The sequence below is a fragment of the Puccinia triticina genome, chromosome 5A (genome assembly GCF_026914185.1).
Source record: "Puccinia triticina chromosome 5A, complete sequence".
Classification (NCBI taxonomy): Eukaryota; Fungi; Basidiomycota; class Pucciniomycetes; order Pucciniales; family Pucciniaceae; genus Puccinia; species Puccinia triticina.
This window is the reverse complement of record NC_070562.1, coordinates 1416025-1442327: the sequence shown is the minus strand read 5'-3', so window position 1 is coordinate 1442327 and position 26303 is coordinate 1416025.

Here is a 26303-nt window from a genome sequence, read left to right as displayed (position 1 = left end):
CCTGCTGAAAAGGACCTGCGGGAACAGGTGAAGAAGTCCTTGCGTCTTCAAAAGTCAAAGCCGTTTGGCCTTTCATCACCTCCGCGACCGCGGTCTTCAAGATCTCGAAAGCGGGAAGCTTAAATCGGTTATCAAGGGTAGTGATCATAGTGTTAGCCTTGATCAGGTGATCTCTAACGCGCTCCTGAACTCCACTTGACAGCGATCGATAATAGAGAGTCCGAATTTCCTCCACTGAGTCAATATGGGCTTTGCGAAGAAGATAGGATTGTATCGGCTCCCAGACGCGCCGAAAGTCTTGATAATCCACCACAGACGAGACCCCACCCTTAGCAATCCACGATTGAGCCAAGGCCTCTAAATTCGGCAAGGTGAAACGCGCCGTGTCGACCTGGCCCCAGTACGCGAGCATGGCAGCCTTGAGCGAAGTCCAATTCGGCGGGTCGTACCCGTCAAGAGTCTCCAACACGTCCTTGACCTCAACCTTGCGCACAAAGAAACGCACTTGCTGCGCCATATCAAACTCTGACGCGCCGTCCAAGTCCGCGGCCAGCTGGTAATCCGCTAGAAACCGCTCGACATGCGTACCGTCGAAACCCAAGCCTTTGTCCTGAGGCTTGATCTTCACGCGCCTTGCGCCTTCTACTGGGTCGGCCATCGCAAGCGAGGAAAAGAAACCTGATTGGAAAAGAGTATGCGAAAAATTCGAGTGGCTCACAGCGGTGGCTAAAGTAATGCTTTGACTTGTGTAGCAGACGCCCTGGAGGTGCACAAACTGGGAGGACTTACTTCTAAGCTCCTATGCCTCCGCCGCTGAACACTAAAAAAAAGAAAGAAAGAAAGAAAAGAAAGAAGAAAGAGGACCGCCAAGCGTCTCGAGACCGTGAAAAATTGGCGAGACTGTAAATCTTGAGGTCGCTGGTTCGATCCCGGCTCGGGGGACCAAATGTGGAACTCCGTCCGTGCCAGGCAGCGGCAGTTGTTGGAGGGGAAAAGGTTGGGAAATGCCCTCCGGGGATTGGTCGCGGGAAGAAGGGGGGATCTGTAAGCGATGAGGTAGGGGGGTGTTTGATTTACGACGGCGATTGAGCGCGCGTCGGCGGGGTTGTGAGTTGAGAGGAGAAAGGAAAAAAAAAAGGAAACCGGGAAGGATGATGAAAGTTTGGGATGTCGCGGTCGTCGAAGTGCGCCGGAAGGCGGGGTCAGGAAGAATGAGGATCGACAAGAAAAAACGCCACGTGCGTGATGAAAGAGTATCCCGATCGTTGGGATGGATAAGGCTCAGAAGGCGCCCCGAGTGCGCTGATAAGGTGATCCGTAAAAATTTTGATAGGAAGATTATGGTTCAGGGTCTTCCCGTGCCGTCCCATTGTCTAAGTTCGAACAGAACTTAGACTCCGGGCGCAGCACGCAGCGGGACCTTCATCATACACCCACGCGCGCAACAAACACAAAAGAGAGGAAACAGACAAAAGGAAACAAAACACAAAACCAAACCAACCCAGCACATAGCACAACCATCCAACACGCGCATATGAGAAATGAAACAACAACTGAGAGCGAAAAAAAATAAAAATAAAAGAAAGCAAGGAAACAAAAGAAAAGATCCAAAAGCAATTGTAGAAAGGGAACCAGCGCGCCAAAGATCCGGAAAGATTGAGTCCTGAAACGGGTTACATCCGGGAAAATTGATCCTCCACGCGTCTTGATGTCTCCCGCGCGCCGTCGCGAGTTCTAAAGTTGACCCCGCGTGTACAAGATTGAACACCACAGCGTCCCTTTGATATGCAAACAGGATCATATATATTCATACAAGGATTTTCCAAGATCAAAGATATGCAAATGGGAAACAAACATATGCAAGGGGAAATAGGAGGTGAGGCCTGATAAAAGGAAGGAAGAAAAGTAATTCATGTGCCGTATGCATTATGCCAAGTATGGTAGCCAAGAGTTGAGTCTGTGTGTGAACCCACTCGGACTGGTGCGTGAAAGGGGTGATTTGCGTATCTTCTGATCCGGTAGAGATATGAGGGTGGTTTCAGTGGGTGACTAGGGGCTATTTTGGTCCTAGATTCCATTTCTGCTTTCCAGTTGGCTGTATCTTGAGGCGTTTTGTGAGTACACATAAAAGTTTGAATTTTCCTCCTACAAACACAGGAATAATGACCACATCCTCCCCCAACTTATTGACTGTCCCCAGTCAATTATGACTTATGACTGTGTTTGATTTTATATGATGGAGAGCTTTTATCCAAAAAGATGATGAAATCATGCTTTGACTTGAGTGTTGATTGAGCAGTGATCCTCCGCAGACGTGGTGAGCTGATTTTGTTTGAGGGTTGAGGTATAAATTTGGTTGAGTGTGTGTTTTGAACCCATGATCTGATAGTTTTTGTGTTTTTCAGAGAGTGGGACTTGAACCCAAGTTCTATTACTGAGAGAGGTTGGTTTTACTGGGGATTTGAACTGCAGTCCGCTTGCGCAAAAAGCTGGGTTCATGAGTAGGGGTTGAACCGGCGTTCTGGCTGAGGTTTCAATTCTTGTTTGTTGGTGGGAATTGAAACCAGGTTCGAGGTTGTAGCCTCCCAGGGGTTTTGTGGTTGGTTGGTGTGCGCGGAGTCCGCTTTGCGTGTGCCTTCGCGCTCTTCAAGTGCCTCGGGTGTTGAGTAGTCATCGGGGGGTATTGGTTTTGCGTGATTGGTCGCGCGGGCCTCGCTGCTGCGCCCGCAGTCGCGCTCTGCGCTTTCTGGTGACGTGTGCGTTCCTCCGATTCGGAGTACGAGTCCGTGACAGGTCTTCGCGCCTGTGATCCTTTCTAGCTGGTCCGATCCCGGCTTTCGATCTCCAGCAGCTTCTATGCCTCCTATCAACGATCCACGACTACTCGATCGATTTGGCTAGCAGTTCTTCAACTAGGTAAGTTGTCTCCTGTCATCTTTGTTGGGAGTTTTTTATCTTGTTACTTTGTCATGCATCCGAATCAAAGTACAGCCCGTATTCAATTTGCATTTGAATGAAATCTCGCCATGTCTAGCGGAAACGATCCGGAATCGACTCCTGTTCTCCGCTTCCTTTGTATTTAAGAGCCTCGCCAAACTTGTCTGATCGTCCTTACTTGCCGATACTCTTCGAACTCCGTAGCCAGTACTCGATGCTCTTCGATCATTCCCAACTATAGATTCTGTCTTGTTTGAAGCTGATCATAGTTTCCTTGTGTGGTTTTCTTCTCTAGAACGATGATTTTGGTTCGAAGTCGCAATATAAACTACCGTCCCATTATTGTTGATGCTTTTCAAATGTCTGAATTGTGATGAATGATGATAATAATTTAGTTGTTTTTGAATTTCTGGTGGCGATTGGTTCCTCGGTCCTCAGCCGATCCGGTTGCGAATACAAAACACTTTATCCAGCGCTGTCTTCCGCGAGTTATTTCTAGTTGTCCAACCTGCATCGAGACGAGTTTGTGTCCGCAAAAAGCTTTTAATTTTTAGAATTCTAGCCGAATGAAGGATGCCCTCCCCCAACTTAGATGGTTGTCCTCAACCAAGAGAAATTGTAAGCCAAAAAACTACACAGAGGTCTTCTCCCCCAACTTATATAAGAAAAAGTAGAACTTAAGAATGAAGAGGGATGGAAGGAAGGTGGCAATGAAAGATTGATGTGTGAAAGAAGTGTAAGTTCCTCCCCCAACTTGAAAAGATTCTAACTCAGAGAGTGCAAGAATTTAGAGCTGATATCTGATTTTGATGAGTGTAGAAAACAAGAAAACAGGAAAAAATGATGAATGTTTAACCAATTCCAACAAGGAGCCTTGGGAGGTTGAAGGTTTTCTGGAGTTGTCCAAAGCGGTCTGGTGGAATCTTCAGGGTTGATTTAAAAATGAGCTTCTTGAGTAAGTAAAATAAGAGGAGAAATTGATTCCTGTGTGATTTGAGTTGAGATAGATTGTTGATTGATCTGAATTCTTGTTTCAGTTTTGATTCATTTCTTGAATGATTTGGTTTTGAGGCAATATCCGGAGGAACTGGTGGCGGCGGAGTCTCAAATGTTTCTTCAGAAGGCTGACAAATTTTATTTGGTTTGATTGAAGTTGGTGAGTTTATTGGTTTGAGATCTGTAAAATTGTCATTTGGGTGGCATAGATTGATGGTTCTGTCTTTCTTTTCTTCAGGGTCCGTATCTGTGGGTCCTGGGTCCAGAGGTGAAGGTTTGTTGAAAATTTCTTCATGTTGATCCAAGTGAGGTTTGAAGAGATGCTTGTTGAAGATTTTGTCTTTGAGCTTGTTGAGATCTTGAATGCGGCTGATACACTTTCCTGATAGCTGATTGTTTTTGATGTGCCATAGCTTTCCATTCCTCCAGATTTTACAGAGTTGTTCCGGGAACAAAATTTGCAACCCGGTTATGTTTTGGACTGTTTCTTTGCCAAGTGGGAAAAGATATAAAATAATAACCAATATAATTCCGCTGATAACCTCAAAGCTTTTCATACTGATCTTTGATAGCTTCTTGATTCCCTCCACAATCATCATGGTCAAGGCCATTATCCAACATAACAAAACCTGTCCCATTTTGAGCCCTTGTGGAACCAAGCTGAACCCAAACGATCTTATATTATTTGTGCCGAGATCCCTCATGTTGTTCCAGCCTCTTCCTTGTCCTATTCTCCACTGCCAGCATTTAAGCCTCGGATGCGTCCATCCCCGTTAATCTGGGATGCACACAACTGATTTAACATTGGTTGCGCGCATCCGATGCAATCCGCATCCAAGTTGATATCGGGGGACAGTAACCCGAGGGTTTGGCCACCCGATTCAAACTCGGCTGGTCCGCGGCCGAGCCAAAACCGGCAGGCTGTCTGACCGACGAATCAAATTCCTCGATCAGTGGCCAGCCGAGTTAACCTCGGCCGCCACCAACCGAGCAATGGAAGCTCGGTTGACAGGTCAAGCGAGCTTTCATATGATATGAAAGCTCGGTTACGGACCCACCGAGTAAAATGAATATCGGTGGGTCAATCACCGATGAGTTCAAATCATCGGTGGGTAAATCACCGATGATTTCAAATCATCGGTGGGTCAACAGCCGATGATTTTGAATCATTGGCTGTTCCACCCTCCTCGGAGAACTTTCCCGGGGAGGAGCCTTCCGGCAGATAGCACGTCGAGCCACAGTGGCCGGAGCAGTCTGCTCGCTGGTCCAAGAAGTCGACTCGCCGGTCCAAGCAGACTGCTCAGACTGGCGAGCAGTGCTGCCCAATCACGTACAGGTACCTGCTCGGCGAGCAGGTCAGCCTGCTTGCCAAGCAGGTACTTATACCCGCTTCGCCAGCAGGTTAACCTGTCAAGCTGCTGGCCGAGTAGGTCGACCTGCAGGCCAAGCAGGTTCAGGTACCTGGTCAGCGAGCAGGTCAACCTGCAGGCCAAGCAGTTAAAAGAGGTTAAAAGTACCTGCTCGGCGAGCATGCTGACCTACTCGCCGAGCAGGTAAAAGCTCTTTTACCTGCTCGGCCATCAGGATGACCTGCTCGCCGAGCTTGTACGGTTACAGGTACTTGCTCCGACTCGGCCAGCAGGTCAACCTGCTGGCCAGGAAACAGTACCTGCTCGGCGAGCAGGTAAAAGTTCGCCGAGCGGGTACTTTTAGCTGCTCGGCCGTCAGGATGATCTGGTCGCCTGGTTACAGGTACGTACTCCGTCTCGGCCAGCAGGTCATCCTACTGGCAAGGAGGTAACGGTACCTGCTCGGCGAGCAGGTTGACCTACTCGCCGAGCAGGTAAAAGGTCGCCGAGCAGGTATTTTTACCTGCTCGGCCATCAACCTGGTCGCCGGGCGGGTACAGTTACAGGTACCTGTTTCGGCTTGGCCAGCGGGTCATCCTGCTTGCCACGCAGGTAACAGTACCTGCTCGGCCATTAGGATGACCTGCCCGCCAAGCAGTTGCTTTTACCTGCTTGGTAAGAAGGTTGGCCTGCTCTGCAAGCAGATAGCTGTAGCCGCTTTGAAGCGGGAAGAATTACCTGCTCGGCGCTGTTATTTGCTTGGCCAGTTGACCTGCTGGACGCGCCGGAGCAGGTACCTGTAACTGTACCTGCTCGGCGAGCAGTTCATCCCAATGGTCGAGCAGGTAAAAGTACCTGCTCGGCGGTCTTTTACCTGCCCAGCAAGCTTTTACCTGCTCTGGGAGCAAAACTCCACAAGCGAACTGCTTTAGCAGTTTTCCTGGGAGCAAAACTCCACAGGCAAACTGCTTTAGCAGTTTTCCTGGGAGCAAAACTCCACAGGCAAACTGCTTTAGCAGTTTTCCTGGGAGCAAAACTCCACAGGCAAACTGCTTTAGCAGTTTTCCTGGGAGCAAAACTCCACAGGCAAACTGCTTTAGCAGTTTTCCTGGGAGCAAAACTCCACAGGCAAACTGCTTTAGCAGTTTTCCTGGGAGCAAAACTCCACAGGCAAACTGCTTTAGCAGTTTTCCTGGGAGCAAAACTCCACAGGCAAACTGCTTTAGCAGTTTTCCTGGGAGCAAAACTCCACAGGCAAACTGCTTTAGCAGTTTTCCTGGGAGCAAAACTCCACAGGCAAACTGCTTTAGCAGTTTTCCTGGGAGCAAAACTCCACAGGCAAACTGCTTTAGCAGTTTTCCTGGGAGCAAAACTCCACAGGCAAACTGCTTTAGCAGTTTTCCTGGGAGCAAAACTCCACAGGCAAACTGCTTTAGCAGTTTTCCTGGGAGCAAAACTCCACAGGCAAACTGCTTTAGCAGTTTTCCTGGGAGCAAAACTCCACAGGCAAACTGCTTTAGCAGTTTTCCTGGGAGCAAAACTCCACAGGCAAACTGCTTTAGCAGTTTTCCTGGGAGCAAAACTCCACAGGCAAACTGCTTTAGCAGTTTTCCTGGGAGCAAAACTCCACAGGCAAACTGCTTTAGCAGTTTTCCTGGGAGCAAAACTCCACAGGCAAACTGCTTTAGCAGTTTTCCTGGGAGCAAAACTCCACAGGCAAACTGCTTTAGCAGTTTTCCTGGGAGCAAAACTCCACAGGCAAACTGCTTTAGCAGTTTTCCTGGGAGCAAAACTCCACAGGCAAACTGCTTTAGCAGTTTTCCTGGGAGCAAAACTCCACAGGCAAACTGCTTTAGCAGTTTTCTTGGGAGCAAAACTCCACAGGCAAACTGCTTTAGAAGTTTTCCTGGGAGCAAAACTCCACAGGCAAACTGCTAAAGGAGTTTTCCTGGGAGAAAAACTCCACAGGCAAACTGCTAAAGCCGTTTTCCTGGGAGAACACACTGGGGCCTGTGAACAGGGGTGGTTTAAATCCCAGCAAAGAATGGCGGAGAATCTTAAGAGAAGGGGCTTAAACTTACTAGTAAAAAGCCCTTAGGGTCTTGAGGTTCTACAGGATAGAAAATGGGAAGTTGGAAGCGCTTGAAGAAGGTGATTCTGAAGGCTGGATGGAAACTGGGTAGTTTCTGGCGAAAAAATGAGGCTAAAAATAACTACTAAGGGTCTTACCAGGCTGGAAACAGGCTATTGAGCACATGTTGAAGGCGGGTAAAATATAATAGTGTAAATAAGCATCGAAAATCTCCTTTTGGGCGGAGAAAGAGCCCTTTTTATAGCCTAGGCAGGCCTCCAGGGGCGCCCAGGGGACATGGGGACACTTGTGGGCGCCTTCTGAGGCAAATTGGCTGCGCAGGAGGGCGCTGATGGTCGTGGAACCTTGTGACTTGGATACAAGGGTTGCCAAGGATCAATTGCGGAGGTTCTGCGTGATTTTATACCATCTTTACCACGTCATAGGGGCTGGTTGGGGGGTTGTGTGACACTTATTTCCGTGGAAATGTGCCACAGAATGTACTAGAACTGGATTCTGTGGAGTTGTACATGTGTAAGCAGTGGTTAATACATGTTCTGGAGGCGCTCATTGAATGCTCCAGTTCATTTGCCCCATTCTACATATTTATTACATGTGTAGGTCATGTGTGCTGAGGCGTAGGAGGGAGCTAGGGCGCCTTCTATGCTCTCCTGCACACGCTACAAGGGGTATTCTGGTCTCGTGAGACGTGTAAGATGTCCATATTTGATGACATGGTTATTATACCTTATCTAGCTGTAAATTACATGTGTGTGGTACGTGTAACACATGTAATATTCCTATTGGGGCGTATTCTGGCCCATTCTTGGGTACTGGTAACCCAGGCGCTTTGGTTGCGGGCTGGTTTATGCATTATGCATATGTGTACACCACGCGTGGGGGCTTGAGCTCCTGGCAACAGGGATCTACTGTTGTCAGGTGCGCCTGGCTACAGAGCACGCGGGCTTGGATGCGCCACACAACAATATTGCTATTTTCTAAACTATACACAACACCTCAGTTTCGTCACTGAAACTGGGGTAAAAGCATATGTGCTTATGTACATAAGCATAAAGGTGCATCCACGCAGGATGTGGTGCACCTATTAAGCTTTGAAGTCAATTTACACAAGGAAGGAATAACAATTAAGGGTACCTTTAAGTGAGTTACCCTAGGTTAAATTAGGCTTAGATTCAGAATCCAAGTTTATTAAAACCACAGTCTCACAGAAACTGACTTCATGGGTTCATGCTGCATTTCATTGAAATTGTAGGCAGAAGAAATTAAAAGTTTGAAATTTGTGTTCCTTAAGTTTAAAAAGTTTAAGTTTTTTTCATTATGTACAGAGTTTATGGTTTGTTTGAGTTTATATAATTATTGTTTTTGTGTGAGTTTATTTTATGTTTTTGTGTGTTTTGATTGTGTTCAAATGTTTTTGTTTTGTGTGAGTTCAAAGATTAAATTTTTTTGTGTTGTGTGAGTTCAAAGTTTAAATTTTCTTGTTTTGTGTGAGTTTAAAGTTTAAATTGTTAAAGTTTTGTTTGGGTTTGGAATTTTTGTTTTTTGAAATCAAGAAGGGGCCTACTCAAATGAAATAGGGGGCCTTCAGGGAGGGGGTGGACGAAACCAGATCCCCTGGGGGGACAAACAGCTCCCCCCCCCCAGCCCTTTAAGTATCCGACCAAGCTCACAGGGCCCTGACATCCTTCAAACCAAAACTTTTGGTTGTCAGGGCCCTGCACCTGGGCAGACACAATGCTGGCCTGTACACACTCATCCGAGTGTTTACAGGTCAGCTTGAGAGCTTGAATCCTCAAGATGACCAGTCAGGGTCATCGAGACATGTTCCGGAGAGGCATCCTCCCCGAGGTCTCCATCTCGTCTCGATGCCAATCTGTAGTGGTATCGGGGGGATTCACACGACGATCGAGGGGTAATGCACTGTGGAGTCCCCTCGATGACCGGTACAGACCGGCTTCGAGCAGATTCTCCTCCTCTCCAATGACTGGTCTGTGCCGGTCATCGAGAGGAGTCATAGCTCTCGATGACCGGTCTGTGCGGTCATTGAGGGAGGTAACACCTCTTGATGACCGGAACAGCCCGGCATTGAGGAGATTCATACCTCTCGATGGCCGGTCTGTACCGGTCATTGAGGGGACTCCACAGTACATTACCCCTCGATGGTCGGTCCGACCGGTCATCAAGGGGTCTCTCACCTCCCAATGACCGGTCGGACCGGCCATTGAGGGGTCTCACACCTCTCGATGACTGGTCGGACCGGCCATCGAGGGGTCTCATACCTCTTGATGGCCGGTCGGTACCAGTCATTGAGGGGACTCCGCAGTACAGTACACCTCGATGACAGATCAGTGCCGGCCATCGAGGGGTCCCTCACCTCCCGATGAGTGGTTGGACCAGCCATTGAGGGGTCTCATACCTCTCGATGGCCGGTTGGTACCGGTCATCGAGGGGTCTCACACCTCTTGATGACCGGTCGGACCGGCCATCAAGGGGTCATCAGGGGGGCTCCGCAGTACGATGACCGGTCGCGTGCCGGCCATTGATCTCTCACCTCCCAATGACCGGTCGGACCGGCCATCGAGGTCTCACACCTCCCAAAGACTGATCTGTACCAGCCATTGAGGGGTCTCACACCTCTCAATGACTGGTCTGTACTGCTCATTGAGAAGAGTTGCACATTAGCTGGTCATCAAGTGGGGTGTGCCCTGCTTGATGACTACTGTGGGCACTCCAGTTCATATTTGCACACTGGAGTGCAAAGCCAAAATCAGGGTGGAGTGCATCCCATTTTGGTGTATTTTGGAGTGCCGAGGCATGTGCTCCAACAAACATGGAGTTAAGAGTAAAATAGGCCCTCCAGATTTTTTGGAGTACCATCTTCCTAACCCACCTCCCCCAAAGCCAAAAATTAGTACAAGTTTGGAGTACATTTAGGCTTATCCTACTTTTAATTCAGAGAATATTAATTTGATATCAATTCAAAGGTACATCTACAGTTGCGCGCAACATTCTACTGTACAGAGCTACCCGTAAAAATTGAAACCCCAACTGGGTTGGGGGTCCAGCACTCTAACAGAGTATAAAGAGTGTGTGGATTCCAAATCTAAAGTGGCAACCAATTTGGTCCAGCCAATTTTTTTTTTGTTCACAGCCCATATTTTGGGATCCACCTCCCAAATAGGGGCATAAGTACATATGTATGGGCTCCTAAACCCATACTTCTGCCTTCTGGTTGGGCACTAAACCCACACATGAAGGCAGAAACTGTCATGCAGTGCTTTGAGGAGTGTCTGGTGGGTGTAAAACCATAGCTAGGACACCATACCATGTCCCAGCCGCCCAAAAATATGTGAAAAAACTGTATTTTTTAGGTTTTGGACCCCAAAATTTGGGACCAGACAAAAACCTTGTACAGTGGAATGCTGCGTGCAACTGTACAGCCTAAAGACCAGCCTGAGAGAACTTGGGGATCTCAATCATAGAAGTATATTCCACCTCCTTGTGGATTAAAACTTTGAAAACAGTACTCTGGTCAGATCAATGTCTAATTTAATTAATCTCTTTCCAAAGTATGTATGTATATCCTGAGGAAGAGGATTTTGATTTTCAGACTTAGGCTAGGGGTATAATTGTGGCATCATAATAAATAGAAAATTGAGAGAGTACTCCATGAGTACCACAAATATTCCATAAATCTTAGATACTGGGACCTGGGAGTGCAGCGGCGAAGCCGCCTTGGCCTCTAGTATGGAATAATATTCCAGGTTTTAAATGTGGAATCATAAGTAATAGCAGTAATAATGTCTCTTTCTTATGTAATGATATTTCATGTTTGCTTTTGATATGATGTCACAGTGGCTCTGACATAGTAGCCAGCTGACACTTGCCCCCCTCCTTAAATGAAGGGCTGGTGTAAAATCCCATGCTCCATGCAGGTTTCAAAACTCAATCACTTAAATATCTTGACTTGCAACCTTCATCCCTGTCCCCTGCTCCCGCCTAGATCAGTAGAGAACTGGAATGGGTCAATCTTCTCCTGAGCTCTTTAAGCTCCCATTTACGTTTCACTACATCTTATCACGTGCTCCCAATCCACCCACAATTTTATCACCTTCAGATGAATAGGGGAATCCTGCCACTGCAGCTGACTACTGTGTTGGTATATGTTGGAAAGCAGTGTAGCATTTCCACTCACCGCAGCGCAAATGGAAAGCAGCATACAGCTGAGTATAAGGGTGGAAGCGCTGCACTACAACAAGTGCAGCACGATTTGCCCCCGCTGTGGTAGAAGAAAGTGGGGCTCCGGTATAAAATGACTGGAGTGACTCTTCTACGCAACATATATCCCAGGTAGTCGAGGGAACATCCAAACTCCTGCGCGTAAAGCACATGAAGAAATTGGCAGAAGGTAAAGGAAGAAATCCATAAAGCAAAAAGAGTAATAATACCCACAAGAATCCACCACAAAAGTAAGGTAAACCACCGCAGTAAAAGCTAACATAGAAGCCGTAAGAAAACACCACCACAAAACGCAATCCATCAAGAAATAAGCAAGAAACCGTAGAGTAAAGCAAAATCTATGATCAGATCAATAATCCATGGAAGAGTAAGTTAAATCATAAAATAATGAGATGATAAGATGAGGGGGGAAGAAAGAAACTGTGACTGTATAAGTAGAAATCCCCCCCTCTCCGCCGTAGAAAGTAGAACCCAGTAAACTCTGCCACACGTCATAACCCAATAGAAATAGAAATAACAAATAACAGTAGAAAAGAAACTCCTCCTACCATCCCACGCACACCACCTGCCTCCGCTCCCCCATTGTCATATGCTCCTCCGCCGCTCGCCGTAGACAGCCACCAGCCCTTTGATCATCCATCATCCACCCCCCCTGTCTAGCCTGCGGTGTTGAGATCCCACACACCACCTCGGCCACAGCCACGCCCGCTGACGTGACCTGCTCCGGCTGCACTGGCTTCCCCCAATCACCGCGCTGCACTGCCTGGACTGAGAAAGTCCGCTCTGCTCCGCACGCCGCAGCTCCGCCGCCTTTGACCGCACGCTCCGCGCCTAGCCACTGCGCTCCGCCGCTCCGCATCCGCTTAAAAATGAAGGCCCTGTGCCGCTCCAGCTGCCTGCGAAGCCCTTGTGCTTCGCAGCACTGCACACCCCAAACCCCCCGTTGGACAACTTGAAGCGCCGCGCCGGATTCAACACTACACCGCTTTGCTTCACTGATTTAAAGCGCTAGGCCGCTGGCGCTTGCGCTTAATGGTTTGGGGCCTGCTCTTTTTATGTTTTCAGCGCACAAAAAGCGCATAAACGCTAATTATAGCGATAGCAAGGCATGCTTGCGCTTTAAAAGCGCGGAATATAGCCCTGAATTCCTCTTTTTTATTGCTGATGTGAGCTTTTAAACCGCTTAATATCCGGTACTTTTAGGGGGGTGACAGGTGGAAATAAAGACATTCAAGAAAAAAAAAACCCCAATTTTTTTATGGGGGAAAAACAGATGCCGCGGTGCTGCAGTGGGTCATCTGCAAGGAGGTGCAACCTGTGGGCAATTCACCTGCCAATGGGCCCTCTCCCGCGCTGCGCTGCGCTTGTGCCGCTGCGCAGCGCACTACGTAGCGCGCAAAAGCGGGCAAAAAGACGGGTTTGGCACTTTTGATGCTGCAAAATAGGTCAAGCGCAGCGCAAATCCGCTTTGCTTGTGCTGATGGCTCTGGGAGAGAAGCACGAAATTGCTAAGCTTAGCGCAAGCGCAGCGCGCGGCCGCTTGCGCTTGCGCTGATTGTGCTGGGGCTGCAGGGCAGGCCGGCTTTGCTTCACTAAACGGTGTGCTTTCTGTAGCCAAGTGCAGCGCTTCACCCTTGCTGAGCACAAAAGCTCTAAATATTGAAACTGAGGTGATAAGCAGGTGTGCTTATGTATTTCACATGTAAGCTGAGGAAAACCTTGAAAGTACTACATACCTACAACAGGATGTGGGAAGCCTGGCAGTGGCAATCAGAGAAGCTGCTGACCTGGGGACTCAACACGGGTGCAAAGGAGCTGGGGTTTGAGCCATGTTCCGTACCTGCGGACTTAGTGTTTTGGTAGGAGTAGGATGGCTGCGGAAATCATGGACAGACTTACTGGTAGGGGCGCAACACCAGGTGAACTGGGGCGGTGGAAGCTGATGGCAACAGCAAGCAATGTTGCATGTGCTTTTGATCTTTGCTTCAAAAAGTGTGGTTTAAGAAAATCACAGTGGGGGGCGCTTCACAGCTGACCCAAAAAGCGGCCAGGCAAGCGGATTCCCGCTGCGCACATCTTACCCTGCCTATAAAGCAAAAGCAAAGCACAAATATTGCACTAATTCCGCAAAATAAGTGCAGTGCAACACTCCCAAGGCGCTGCATGCTGTGCTTCCACACTTTTTTGCGCCTGCTGCACTGCAGGTAAGCGCAGCGCTAACCGCTGTGCTGCGCCCACAACGTTGCTCCAGCTCAATGAGTGGAATTGGTACTCCTGGTCTGTTTTGCTTTGACTTTGCCGAAATATTGGATAGGGAATTAGCTTTTATCTAAACATCAATCCTTGAGATATCTCGCACTGCTTAACTTTGGCACAGGTTGTGAAGAAAACGAGTTAGAAAATGTAAAGACATCCAGGCCTAGCCCTTTCCCCTTATTTTTTTATCTATACACAGTCAATACACACTTTATTACAAAATACTCACCCAATACATGCTCAATAACACATTCTTGATCAAATGTTTTCTTACTTTGACCTCTGACTTTTGAATTTTCTTGGCCCACTTGCATTTCTTCTCTGAGATTACGAGGTCTTTTTCTTTCAACAGTTCAAATACCCTTTTCATATGGGTCTTGTGTTCTTCCATAGATTTAGAAGAAACAATGACATTGTCAAGATACACCAAAGCATATTTACCTAGGCATTCCCAAAGAATTGAGTTCATCATATTTTGAAAGGTTTTTGGGCATTACAGAGACCAAAAGGCATAAAAAGGAACTTGTACGCGCCGTTGCGCGTACTGAAGGCTGCTTTTTCAATTGATCAATCCAAGAGTTTTACTTGCCAAAAGCCAGACTTTGCATCAATAGAGCTGAAGACAGACACTCCTTCTAAGAATTGGTATGTGTCATCAATTCTTGGCAGCGGATATGAGTTCTTGATTGTTAGTGAATTCAGTTTACGGTAGTATACACACACCTGCAAAGATCCATCCCGCTTTTTCACCAGGATCAGGGGAGCTGACCAGGGCAATTTTGATGGCCGCATGATGCCATCTTGTAGAACTTCCTTGAAGAATTTATCTATCAGCTGGCCAAGCAGTTAAAAGAGGTTAAAAGTACCTGCTCGGCGAGCATGCTGACCTACTCGCCCAGCAGGTAAAAGCTCTTTTACCTGCTCGGCCATCAGGATGACCTGCTCGCCGAGCTTGTATGGTTACAGGTACTTGCTCCGACTCGGCCAGCAGGTCAACCTGCTGGCCAGGAAACAGTACCTGCTCGGCGAGCAGGTAAAAGTTCGCCGAGCGGGTACTTTTAGCTGCTTGGCCGTCAGGATGATCTGGTCGCCTGGTTACAGGTACGTACTCCTTCTCGGCCAGCAGGTCATCCTACTGGCAAGGAGGTAACGGTACCTGCTCGGTGAGCAGGTTGACCTACTCGCCGAGCAGGTAAAAGGTCGCCAAGCAGGTATTTTTACCTGCTCGGCCATCAACCTGGTCGCCGGGCGGGTACAGTTACAGGTACCTGTTTCGGCTTGGCCAGCGGGTCATCCTGCTTGCCACGCAGGTAACAGTACCTGCTCGGCCATTAGGATGACCTGCCCGCCAAGCAGTTGCTTTTACCTGCTTGGTAAGAAGGTTGACCTGCTCTGCAAGCAGATAGCTGTAGCCGCTTTGAAGCGGGAAGAATTACCTGCTTGGCGCTGTTATTTGCTTGGCCAGTTGACCTGCTGGACGCGCCGGAGCAGGTACCTGTGACTGTACCTGCTCGGCGAGCAGTTCATCCCAATGGTCGAGCAGGTAAAAGTACCTGCTCGGCGGTCTTTTACCTGCTCAGCAAGCTTTTACCTGCTCTGGGAGCAAAACTCCACAAGCGAACTGCTTCTTTCCATAAGAGTCCACACTCTTATATCTTTTTCTTGTTCCCAGAGAGGCAGCCCATTAAAGCACCATTGCCTCTCCAGCTCTATTCATCCCAAGAGTAGTTCCACAGCGCTTGTTGTAGTGCAGCGCTGTGGTAGACGCTTTGGTTCCGGATGGAAAAATTCAAAAATTTCTAGTTTACATATGTAGTGTTACATTACACCACCTAGGGATACACACACTCCCTTCAGCTTACATACACAGTTTTACATATATATGTGTGTATATATGCGGCTACATAGCAACCAGCCAGCCTCAGATGTGGCTGTGTAGCAACCACAAGCCACTTATTACAGTAACCTAGCAACCACAAGCCACATTAATAAAGCGGCATAGTAACCATGGGGCTGTGCAAGTCACTCAAGCAGACTACACAGCAATGCAGAAAGCTGTGCGGGTCACTTGAGAAGACTCCATAGCAACCAGAGGGCTGTGTAAGCCACACTTGTAACTAGATCACCAGGTAAATTTGCTCATGTCTACACTGCCACACTGTACATAGTTGTATTTGCACAGCATTTGTAAAGGCACACCAGCCAAAACCCCTCATGTACATAGACCACCAGCACAAATGCCTCACATTTTCCTATATAAGGAGGGGCTCTCTCTTCCTTTTCCCCCCATCCATGGAATGGCATCCAATCAAGGAGATCATTCCCCCCACGAGATTCAAATAAATTGTCACCCTCACACTCTCTGCCACATAATAAAATACTAGCTTTATATCTTGCAATACACAGTACATTGTGCGTCACTTGTAAGAAAAGTATTCAACTACACTAGACCACTGTCTTCTTGCTTCCAGCCTAGCTGGGGGTGTTGTCAGTCTTTGTCTTTCAGAGAAGCAGGGGTTTCCCCACACATACTTCTCTAAATTCAGCCATAAGAGGTGCAAACCGCTTTTGGAGTCTCACAGCGCTTTCACCCTTATACTCAGCTGTGTGCTGCTTTCCATTTTCGCTGCAGTGAGTGGAAATTCTTAACTGCTTGCCAACATATACCACCACAGTAGTCAGCTGCAGTGGCAGGATTCCCCTATTCATCTGATGGTGGTAAAATTGTGGGCGGATCAGGAGCACGTGTTAAGATGTAGCAAAACGTAAATGGGAGATTAAAGAGCTCAAGAGAAGATTAATTCATTCCAGTTCTCTACTGATTTAGGCGGGAGCAGGGGCCAGGGATGAAGGTTGCAAGTCAAGAGATTTAAGTGATTGAGTTTTGAAACCTGCATGGAGCATGGGATTTTACACGAGCCCTTCATTTAAGGAGGTGGGCGGGCAAGTGTGGTTGAGCTCCCAGGAAAACTGCTTTAGCAGTTTGCCTGTGGAGTTTTTCTCCCAGGAAAACTGCTTTAGCAGTTTGCCTGTGGAGTTTTTCTCCCAGGAAAACTGCTTTAGCAGTTTGCCTGTGGAGTTTTTCTCCCAGGAAAACTGCTTTAGCAGTTTGCCTGTGGAGTTTTTCTCCCAGGAAAACTGCTTTAGCAGTTTGCCTGTGGAGTTTTTCTCCCAGGAAAACTGCTTTAGCAGTTTGCCTGTGGAGTTTTTCTCCCAGGAAAACTGCTTTAGCAGTTTGCCTGTGGAGTTTTTCTCCCAGGAAAACTGCTTTAGCAGTTTGCCTGTGGAGTTTTTCTCCCAGGAAAACTGCTTTAGCAGTTTGCCTGTGGAGTTTTTCTCCCAGGAAAACTGCTTTAGCAGTTTGCCTGTGGAGTTTTTCTCCCAGGAAAACTGCTTTAGCAGTTTGCCTGTGGAGTTTTGCTCCCAGGAAAACTGCTTTAGCAGTTTTAGCAGTTTGCCTGCGGAGTTTTGCTCTCAGGAATTGGCTAGCACTGGCAGGTTATGACTCACATACTCGCCGAGCAGGTAAAAGCTCGCTGAGCAGGTAAAAGCTCGCCGAGCAGGTACTTTTACCTGCTCGACCATCGGGATGAACCGCTCGCCGAGCAGGTACAGTTACAGGTACCTGCTCCGGCGCGGCCAGCAGGTCAACTGGGCAAGCAAGTAACAGCGCCGAGCAGGTACTTCTTCCCGCTTCGAAGCGGCTACAGCTATCTGCTTGCAGAGCAGGTCAACCTGCTTACCAAGCAGGTAAAAGCACCTGCTTGGCGGGCAGGTCATCCTAATGGCCGAGCAGGTAAAAGCTCGCCGAGCAGGTAAAGCTCGCCGAGCAGGTACTGTTACCTGCGTGGCAAGCAGGATGACCCGCCGGCCGAGCCGAAACAGGTACCTGTAACTGTACCCGCCCGGCGACCAGGTTGATGGCCGAGCAGGTAAAAATACCTGCTTGGCGACCTTTTACCTGTTCGGCGAGTAGGTCAACCTGCTCACCGAGCAGGTACCGTTACCTCCTTGCCAGTAGGATGACCTGCTGGCCGAGAAGGAGTACGTACCTGTAACCAGGCGACCAGATCATCCTGACGGCCGAGCAGCTAAAAGTACCCGCTCGGCGAACTTTTACCTGCTCGCCGAGCAGGTACTGTTTCCTGGCCAGCAGGTTGACCTGCTGGCCGAGGACCTTGCTGGACGCGCCGGAGCAGGTACCTGTAACTGTACCTGCTCGGCGAGCAGTTCATCCCAATGGTCGAGCAGGTAAAAGTACCTGCTCGGCGGTCTTTTACCTGCCCAGCAAGCTTTTACCTGCTCTGGGAGCAAAACTCCACAAGCGAACTGCTTTAGCAGTTTTCCTGGGAGCAAAACTCCACAGGCAAACTGCTTTAGCAGTTTTCCTGGGAGCAAAACTCCACAGGCAAACTGCTTTAGCAGTTTTCCTGGGAGCAAAACTCCACAGGCAAACTGCTTTAGCAGTTTTCCTGGGAGCAAAACTCCACAGGCAAACTGCTTTAGCAGTTTTTCTGGGAGCAAAACTCCACAGGCAAACTGCTTTAGCAGTTTTCCTGGGAGCAAAACTCCACAGGCAAACTGCTTTAGCAGTTTTCCTGGGAGCAAAACTCCACACAGGCAAACTGCTAAAGCAGTTTTCCTGGGAGAAAAACTCCACAGGCAAACTGCTAAAGCAGTTTTCCTGGGAGAAAAACTCCACAGGCAAACTGCTAAAGCAGTTTTCCTGGGAGAAAAACTCCACAGGCAAACTGCTAAAGCAGTTTTCCTGGGAGAAAAACTCCACAGGCAAACTGCTAAAGCAGTTTTCCTGGGAGAAAAACTCCACAGGCAAACTGCTAAAGCAGTTTTCCTGGGAGAAAAACTCCACAGGCAAACTGCTAAAGCAGTTTTCCTGGGAGAAAAACTCCACAGGCAAACTGCTAAAGCAGTTTTCCTGGGAGAAAAACTCCACAGGCAAACCACTCAAGCAGTTTTCCTGGGAGCTCAACCACACTTGCCCGCCCACCTCCTTAAATGAAGGGCTCGTGTAAAATCCCATGCTCCATGCAGGTTTCAAAACTCAATCACTTAAATCTCTTGACTTGCAACCTTCATCCCTGGCCCCTGCTCCCGCCTAAATCAGTAGAGAACTGGAATGAATTAATCTTCTCTTGAGCTCTTTAATCTCCCATTTACGTTTTGCTACATCTTAACACGTGCTCCTGATCCGCCCACAATTTTACCACCATCAGATGAATAGGGGAATCCTGCCACTGCAGCTGACTACTGTGGTGGTATATGTTGGCAAGCAGTTAAGAATTTCCACTCACTGCAGCGAAAATGGAAAGCAGCACACAGCTGAGTATAAGGGTGAAAGCGCTGTGAGACTCCAAAAGCGGTTTGCACCTCTTATGGCTGAATTTAGAGAAGTATGTGTGGGGAAACCCCTGCTTCTCTGAAAGACAAAGACTGACAACACCCCCAGCTAGGCTGGAAGCAAGAAGACAGTGGTCTAGTGTAGTTGAATACTTTTCTTACAAGTGACGCACAATGTACTGTGTATTGCAAGATATAAAGCTAGTATTTTATTATGTGGCAGAGAGTGTGAGGGTGACAATTTATTTGAATCTCGTGGGGGGAATGATCTCCTTGATTGGATGCCATTCCATGGATGGGGGGAAAAGGAAGAGAGAGCCCCTCCTTATATAGGAAAATGTGAGGCATTTGTGCTGGTGGTCTATGTACATGAGGGGTTTTGGCTGGTGTGCCTTTACAAATGCTGTGCAAATACAACTATGTACAGTGTGGCAGTGTAGACATGAGCAAATTTACCTGGTGATCTAGTTACAAGTGTGGCTTACACAGCCCTCTGGTTGCTATGGAGTCTTCTCAAGTGACCCGCACAGCTTTCTGCATTGCTGTGTAGTCTGCTTGAGTGACTTGCACAGCCCCATGGTTACTATGCCGCTTTATTAATGTGGCTTGTGGTTGCTAGGTTACTGTAATAAGTGGCTTGTGGTTGCTACACAGCCACATCTGAGGCTGGCTGGTTGCTATGTAGCCGCATATATACACACATATATATGTAAAACTGTGTATGTAAGCTGAAGGGAGTGTGTGTATCCCTAGGTGGTGTAATGTAACACTACATATGTAAACTAGAAATTTTTGAATTTTTCCATCCGGAACCAAAGCGTCTACCACAGCGCTGCACTACAACAAGCGCTGTGGAACTACTCTTGGGATGAATAGAGCTGGAGAGGCAATGGTGCTTTAATGGGCTGCCTCTCTGGGAACAAGAAAAAGATATAAGAGTGTGGACTCTTATGGAAAGAAGCAGTTCGCTTGTGGAGTTTTGCTCCCAGAGCAGGTAAAAGCTTGCTGAGCAGGTAAAAGACCGCCGAGCAGGTACTTTTACCTGCTCGACCATTGGGATGAACTGCTCGCCGAGCAGGTACAGTCACAGGTACCTGCTCCGGCGCGTCCAGCAGGTCAACTGGCCAAGCAAATAACAGCGCCAAGCAGGTAATTCTTCCCGCTTCAAAGCGGCTACAGCTATCTGCTTGCAGAGCAGGTCAACCTTCTTACCAAGCAGGTAAAAGCAACTGCTTGGCGGGCAGGTCATCCTAATGGCCGAGCAGGTACTGTTACCTGCGTGGCAAGCAGGATGACCCGCTGGCCAAGCCGAAACAGGTACCTGTAACTGTACCCGCCCGGCGACCAGGTTGATGGCCGAGCAGGTAAAAATACCTGCTTGGCGACCTTTTACCTGCTCGGCGAGTAGGTCAACCTGCTCACCGAGCAGGTACCGTTACCTCCTTGCCAGTAGGATGACCTGCTGGCCGAGAAGGAGTACGTACCTGTAACCAGGCGACCAGATCATCCTGACGGCCAAGCAGCTAAAAGTACCCGCTCGGCGAACTTTTACCTGCTCGCCGAGCAGGTACTGTTTCCTGGCCAGCAGGTTGACCTGCTGGCCGAGTCGGAGCAAGTACCTGTAACCATACAAGCTCGGCGAGCAGGTCATCCTGATGGCCGAGCAGGTAAAAGAGCTTTTACCTGCTGGGCGAGTAGGTCAGCATGCTCGCCGAGCAGGTACTTTTAACCTCTTTTAACTGCTTGGCCAGCTGATAGATAAATTCTTCAAGGAAGTTCTACAAGATGGCATCATGCGGCCATCAAAATTGCCCTGGTCAGCTCCCCTGATCCTGGTGAAAAAGCGGGATGGATCTTTGCAGGTGTGTGTATACTACCGTAAACTGAATTCACTAACAATCAAGAACTCATATCCGCTGCCAAGAATTGATGACACATACCAATTCTTAGAAGGAGTGTCTGTCTTCAGCTCTATTGATGCAAAGTCTGGCTTTTGGCAAGTAAAACTCTTGGATTGATCAATTGAAAAAGCAGCCTTCAGTACGCGCAACGGCGCGTACAAGTTCCTTTTTATGCCTTTTGGTCTCTGTAATGCCCAAAAACCTTTCAAAATATGATGAACTCAATTCTTTGGGAATGCCTAGGTAAATATGCTTTGGTGTATCTTGACAATGTCATTGTTTCTTCTAAATCTATGGAAGAACACAAGACCCATATGAAAAGGGTATTTGAACTGTTGAAAGAAAAAGACCTCGTAATCTCAGAGAAGAAATGCAAGTGGGCCAAGAAAATTCAAAAGTCAGAGGTCAAAGTAAGAAAACATTTGATCAAGAATGTGTTATTGAGCATGTATTGGGTGAGTATTTTGTAATAAAGTGTGTATTGACTGTGTATAGATAAAAAAATAAGGGGAAAGGGCTAGGCCTGGATGTCTTTACATTTTCTAACTCGTTTTCTTCACAACCTGTGCCAAAGTTAAGCAGTGCGAGATATCTCAAGGATTGATGTTTAGATAAAAGCTAATTCCCTATCCAATATTTCGGCAAAGTCAAAGCAAAACAGACCAGGAGTACCAATTCCACTCATTGAGCTGGAGCAACGTTGTGGGCGCAGCACAGCGGTTAGCGCTGCGCTTACCTGCAGTGCAGCAGGCGCAAAAAAGTGTGGAAGCACAGCATGCAGCGCCTTGGGAGTGTTGCACTGCACTTATTTTGCGGAATTAGTGCAATATTTGTGCTTTGCTTTTGCTTTATAGGCAGGGTAAGATGTGCGCAGCGGGAATCCGCTTGCCTGGCCGCTTTTTGGGTCAGCTGTGAAGCGCCCCCCACTGTGATTTTCTTAAACCACACTTTTTGAAGCAAAGATCAAAAGCACATGCAACATTGCTTGCTGTTGCCATCAGCTTCCACCGCCCCAGTTCACCTGGTGTTGCGCCCCTACCAGTAAGTCTGTCCATGATTTCCGCAGCCATCCTACTCCTACCAAAACACTAAGTCCGCAGGTACGGAACATGGCTCAAACCCCAGCTCCTTTGCACCCGTGTTGAGTCCCCAGGTCAGCAGCTTCTCTGATTGCCACTGCCAGGCTTCCCACATCCTGTTGTAGGTATGTAGTACTTTCAAGGTTTTCCTCAGCTTACATGTGAAATACATAAGCACACCTGCTTATCACCTCAGTTTCAATATTTAGAGCTTTTGTGCTCAGCAAGGGTGAAGCGCTGCACTTGGCTACAGAAAGCACACCGTTTAGTGAAGCAAAGCCGGCCTGCCCTGCAGCCCCAGCACAATCAGCGCAAGCGCAAGCGGCCGCGCGCTGCGCTTGCGCTAAGCTTAGCAATTTCGTGCTTCTCTCCCAGAGCCATCAGCACAAGCAAAGCGGATTTGCGCTGCGCTTGACCTATTTTGCAGCATCAAAAGTGCCAAACCCGTCTTTTTGCCCGCTTTTGCGCGCTACGTAGTGCGCTGCGCAGCGGCACAAGCGCAGCGCAGCGCGGGAGAGGGCCCATTGGCAGGTGAATTGCCCACAGGTTGCACCTCCTTGCAGATGACCCACTGCAGCACCGCGGCATCTGTTTTTCCCCCATAAAAAAATTGGGGTTTTTTTTTTCTTGAATGTCTTTATTTCCACCTGTCACCCCCCTAAAAGTACCGGATATTAAGCGGTTTAAAAGCTCACATCAGCAATAAAAAAGAGGAATTCAGGGCTATATTCCGCGCTTTTAAAGCGCAAGCATGCCTTGCTATCGCTATAATTAGCGTTTATGCGCTTTTTGTGCGCTGAAAACATAAAAAGAGCAGGCCCCAAACCATTAAGCGCAAGCGCCAGCGGCCTAGCGCTTTAAATCAGTGAAGCAAAGCGGTGTAGTGTTGAATCCGGCGCGGCGCTTCAAGTTGTCCAACGGGGGGTTTGGGGTGTGCAGTGCTGCGAAGCACAAGGGCTTCGCAGGCAGCTGGAGCGGCACAGGGCCTTCATTTTTAAGCGGATGCGGAGCGGCGGAGCGCAGTGGCTAGGCGCGGAGCGTGCGGTCAAAGGCGGCGGAGCTGCGGCGTGCGGAGCAGAGCGGACTTTCTCAGTCCAGGCAGTGCAGCGCGGTGATTGGGGGAAGCCAGTGCAGCCGGAGCAGGTCACGTCAGCGGGCGTGGCTGTGGCCGAGGTGGTGTGTGGGATCTCAACACCGCAGGCTAGACAGGGGGGGTGGATGATGGATGATCAAAGGGCTGGTGGCTGTCTACGGCGAGCGGCGGAGGAGCATATGACAATGGGGGAGCGGAGGCAGGTGGTGTGCGTGGGATGGTAGGAGGAGTTTCTTTTCTACTGTTATTTGTTATTTCTATTTCTATTGGGTTATGACGTGTGGCAGAGTTTACTGGGTTCTACTTTCTACGGCGGAGAGGGGGGGATTTCTACTTATACAGTCACAGTTTCTTTCTTCCCCCCTCATCTTATCATCTCATTATTTTATGATTTAACTTACTCTTCCATGGATTATTGATCTGATCATAGATTTTGCTTTACTCTACGGTTTCTTGCTTATTTCTTGATGGATTGCGTTTTGTGGTGGTGTTTTCTTACGGCTTCTATGTTAGCTTTTACTGCGGTGGTTTACCTTACTTTTGTGGTGGATTCTTGTGGGTATTATTACTCTTTTTGCTTTATGGATTTCTTCCTTTACCTTCTGCCAATTTCTTCATGTGCTTTACGCGCAGGAGTTTGGATGTTCCCTCGACTACCTGGGATATATGTTGCGTAGAAGAGTCACTCCAGTCATTTTATACCGGAGCCCCACTTTCTTCTACCACAGCGGGGGCAAATCGTGCTGCACTTGTTGTAGTGCAGCGCTTCCACCCTTATACTCAGCTGTATGCTGCTTTCCATTTGCGCTGCGGTGAGTGGAAATGCTACACTGCTTTCCAACATATACCAACACAGTAGTCAGCTGCAGTGGCAGGATTCCCCTATTCATCTGAAGGTGATAAAATTGTGGGTGGATTGGGAGCACGTGATAAGATGTAGTGAAACGTAAATGGGAGCTTAAAGAGCTCAGGAGAAGATTGACCCATTCCAGTTCTCTACTGATCTAGGCGGGAGCAGGGGACAGGGATGAAGGTTGCAAGTCAAGATATTTAAGTGATTGAGTTTTGAAACCTGCATGGAGCATGGGATTTTACACCAGCCCTTCATTTAAGGAGGGGGGCAAGTGTCAGCTGGCTACTATGTCAGAGCCACTGTGACATCATATCAAAAGCAAACATGAAATATCATTACATAAGAAAGAGACATTATTACTGCTATTACTTATGATTCCACATTTAAAACCTGGAATATTATTCCATACTAGAGGCCAAGGCGGCTTCGCCGCTGCACTCCCAGGTCCCAGTATCTAAGATTTATGGAATATTTGTGGTACTCATGGAGTACTCTCTCAATTTTCTATTTATTATGATGCCACAATTATACCCCTAGCCTAAGTCTGAAAATCAAAATCCTCTTCCTCAGGATATACATACATACTTTGGAAAGAGATTAATTAAATTAGACATTGATCTGACCAGAGTACTGTTTTCAAAGTTTTAATCCACAAGGAGGTGGAATATACTTCTATGATTGAGATCCCCAAGTTCTCTCAGGCTGGTCTTTAGGCTGTACAGTTGCACGCAGCATTCCACTGTACAAGGTTTTTGTCTGGTCCCAAATTTTGGGGTCCAAAACCTAAAAAATACAGTTTTTTCACATATTTTTGGGCGGCTGGGACATGGTATGGTGTCCTAGCTATGGTTTTACACCCACCAGACACTCCTCAAAGCACTGCATGACAGTTTCTGCCTTCATGTGTGGGTTTAGTGCCCAACCAGAAGGCAGAAGTATGGGTTTAGGAGCCCATACATATGTACTTATGCCCCTATTTGGGAGGTGGATCCCAAAATATGGGCTGTGAACAAAAAAAAAATTGGCTGGACCAAATTGGTTGCCACTTTAGATTTGGAATCCACACACTCTTTATACTCTGTTAGAGTGCTGGACCCCCAACCCAGTTGGGGTTTCAATTTTTACGGGTAGCTCTGTACAGTAGAATGTTGCGCGCAACTGTAGATGTACCTTTGAATTGATATCAAATTAATATTCTCTGAATTAAAAGTAGGATAAGCCTAAATGTACTCCAAACTTGTACTAATTTTTGGCTTTGGGGGAGGTGGGTTAGGAAGATGGTACTCCAAAAAATCTGGAGGGCCTATTTTACTCTTAACTCCATGTTTGTTGGAGCACATGCCTCGGCACTCCAAAATACACCAAAATGGGATGCACTCCACCCTGATTTTGGCTTTGCACTCCAGTGTGCAAATATGAACTGGAGTGCCCACAGTAGTCATCAAGCAGGGCACACCCCACTTGATGACCAGCTAATGTGCAACTCTTCTCAATGAGCAGTACAGACCAGTCATTGAGAGGTGTGAGACCCCTCAATGGCTGGTACAGATCAGTCTTTGGGAGGTGTGAGACCTCGATGGCCGGTCCGACCGGTCATTGGGAGGTGAGAGATCAATGGCCGGCACGCGACCGGTCATCGTACTGCGGAGCCCCCCTGATGACCCCTTGATGGCCGGTCCGACCGGTCATCAAGAGGTGTGAGACCCCTCGATGACCGGTACCAACCGGCCATCGAGAGGTATGAGACCCCTCAATGGCTGGTCCAACCACTCATCGGGAGGTGAGGGACCCCTCGATGGCCGGCACTGATCTGTCATCGAGGTGTACTGTACTGCGGAGTCCCCTCAATGACTGGTACCGACCGGCCATCAAGAGGTATGAGACCCCTCGATGGCCGGTCCGACCAGTCATCGAGAGGTGTGAGACCCCTCAATGGCCGGTCCGACCGGTCATTGGGAGGTGAGAGACCCCTTGATGACCGGTCGGACCGACCATCGAGGGGTAATGTACTGTGGAGTCCCCTCAATGACCGGTACAGACCGGCCATCGAGAGGTATGAATCTCCTCAATGCCGGGCTGTTCCGGTCATCAAGAGGTGTTACCTCCCTCAATGACCGCACAGACCGGTCATCGAGAGCTATGACTCCTCT